Genomic DNA, 2,931 nt, shown 5'->3' on the forward strand with positions numbered 1-2,931 from the left:
TGCCAATAGTGTGGAATGCGCATGCGTAGAAATCGAGGCCCCGGGGCGTCCCTGAGACGGTGGCCGAGACGGACAAGATACGTCGGCGCCTGGCCGCAGGCATTTTCGAGTTTCCCGTGGGATTGACTGCGCTGCAGAGGGCTGTCTCGCGACCTCCCCGCCCCAACCCGAAGACTCTGGGGTGAGAGCTCGGAACCCACCAGCTCTCTCTGCTGAAAGCACGTTTTCAGAAGAAAGTGTCTGGCTTAGAGGGCTGTTAGGAGTAGAGGAGTGAATTCCTGCACTTCAAACCGCTTCCATAACTACTTTTCTCTTTGTTTTCTCCCAACCCAGCCCTCTCCTACTTCTGTCCGAGTGGACCATCGGGCAGATTGAGATTTTTGTGGGGCCTGAACCTTGCGAGAATTAGGGAGCCCTTTTAAAGAAAAAGAATGCAACATTATCTTATTTTTGCAAATTACTAAAGTACATGACCAAGGGAACATTGCTAGGGCCACTCTCAGGGTCTTGGAAGTGGCCCCACAATTGTGCCCCTGAAACTAGAGCTTTATTAGCTTCACCGTCATCCCCCCTGGACACGTAATTGTACTGGATTGTTTATTTACAGATGCCTGTCCCCTGTCACTTGGCCATTCCCTATTCTGTGTACACTGTTTTATATTTACAGAATTTGTTAATCTGCTACCAGATCAAGAGCTCCAGGTCAAAAAAAAAAAAAGCTTGATGAAAGTGTGGACAAAAAGGGGCCACCTGCTAACCTCACTAATTTAGGGAAGGCCTGTGCAGCGGTCTTGCAAGCTCAAAGACCTAAAGTAACAACAAAGGATGGTCTGATATTAAAACTTTTTAAATGAAAAAGCAGTCTATGGTGGGTAGTCATGTCCTACACCAGTATTTTCCCTGACAAAGATCAACTTTGATCTTAAACGAGCCTATTGTGTGTGGGGGTTTTTTTTGTTTGTTTTTTTTGCATCTATGATAACATAACTTTGGAATGTCAGGGTAACTTGTAACTTCTTTTTTCCTGACCTCTCAGGGCACCAGGGCTGAGACTACAAATTCCCTCATTGTTACTGTTGTGTTAGTTGTTGACTGCTAACTATGCTGTAACCACTTATATAAAAGAAGCGTGTGTCTATCATTTTACTTTTTACCCAAACTCAGGTTTTCCCCGCTTTGCTTTCTCCCACCTCCCTATTCCATCACCAGTGAATTTCATGTAACCTACTTACATCTCCTCCTTCGATGGTAATTTATAAAAATAGATGAAAAACTGCCATTTTCCAGAGCGTTATCTCAATATGTTTAGATTCTGCTTCCCGGCAATTGTCCAGTTTGGCTCAAATAAACTCACAAAAATTCTTTACAGGTTTGAATGTTTCTTTCTTTTTTTTTTTGATTGTCTAAAGTTTTACCTATGTCTCCTTTTTCCCCAATTGACCCCTCCCTCCCAAATGTTTCTTATGTTAACATTAACTTCCTTTTGTTGAGCACCAAAGTGCTAGGCACTAAGATAGACTGCTTACATAAATAAACTAATAATCACAGCAAAGCTATAAGATGCTTAATGAAAAACCCTTGATTCTCTTTGAACCAACCATAAGAAAGTCTAAAAATAATAAAATGTCAGCCGGAACCGGTTTGGCTCAGTGGATAGAGCGTCGGCCTGCGGACTGAAAGGTCCCAGGTTCGATTCCGGTCAAGGGCATGTACCTGGGTTGCGCGCACTTCCCCAGTGGGAAATGTGCAGGAGGCAGCTGATCGATGTTTCTCTCTCATTGATGTTTCTAACTCTCTATCTCCCTCCCTTCCTCTCTGTAAAAAATCAATAAAATATATTTAAAAAAAAAAAAATAATAATAATAATAATAATAATAAAATGTCAGTAAAGATCAATAGCTACTGAAACCTAAGGACTGGGTTTGTTTTCATTTCTCAATCCTGTATACCTAGGGCATTTATTATGTCATAGTAGGTGCTCAATAAAGGTTTGATAATAACTTTATTTTGAATCCTTGAACAGATACTAGAAGAATCCATAGTTGATTTCTGGGCAGCTGTTTATATATGTATTATAAGTTATATATCATGTGTCATTATGAATTATGTATTATTTCTGTATTAAGAGACAAGAATGTTACAAGATAGGGGACCTGGCCCTTAGCAGAGCTGCTTAGGGCTGGCCAGTAGTGTGTGGGTTCTTGACTCCATGCAGGACAAATTGTACAACATGTGTACAGGTGAATTTTAGAGGACGCTTATTAAACCTGGGAACAGTGAAACAAGGAAGGGCCTAGGACAGGGTGGGCAACCTTTTTGTGAGTACGTACCAAAACCAGCAAAATCTCTGACTCAAAAATTCTTCTTCGTGCCAATCCTAATTTTTTGAGAACATGTTACGCCTACTTGATATCTCTTAACGTGTACATATGTGAAGAAGCTTGAAGAAATAATAAAATACATTTGAGCGACAAAAACACAGTATATGATGATGAAACATACATTTATTTTTTAATGTATACATGTACACTGATAGTCCGACAGAAAACTTTATGACTCCGTTTGATATTATCAGTGGGACTTTTGCTGCTGCATCACTGATGACAGAGATTTTTACATCAGGTTTATATTTTGTGGCCTCCAGAGATACGCACGAGCTACTACTTTCATCCCTCAGGCTACTCCTATTACGAGACTTAACAAAATTCATCACTGAGAACAAAGATTCGCAAGCGTATGTGGATGAAAACATGGAGAGTAACGCTGTTGCAAAGTTTTTTAAACAGGAAAAATTTTCTGGAATGGCATTCCAAGTCCTCAATAGTTCGTTTTCAACACTATTGAAATTGCTCTTCCCCTCTCTCGTCAATCCATGTCTATGGTCTTTAAGATAACTTATTATGTAAAATTATTTATCTATCTAAGATGCAC

This window comes from Myotis myotis, unplaced genomic scaffold (genome assembly GCF_014108235.1).
Source record: "Myotis myotis isolate mMyoMyo1 unplaced genomic scaffold, mMyoMyo1.p scaffold_m19_p_3, whole genome shotgun sequence".
Lineage (NCBI taxonomy): Eukaryota > Metazoa > Chordata > Mammalia > Chiroptera > Vespertilionidae > Myotis > Myotis myotis.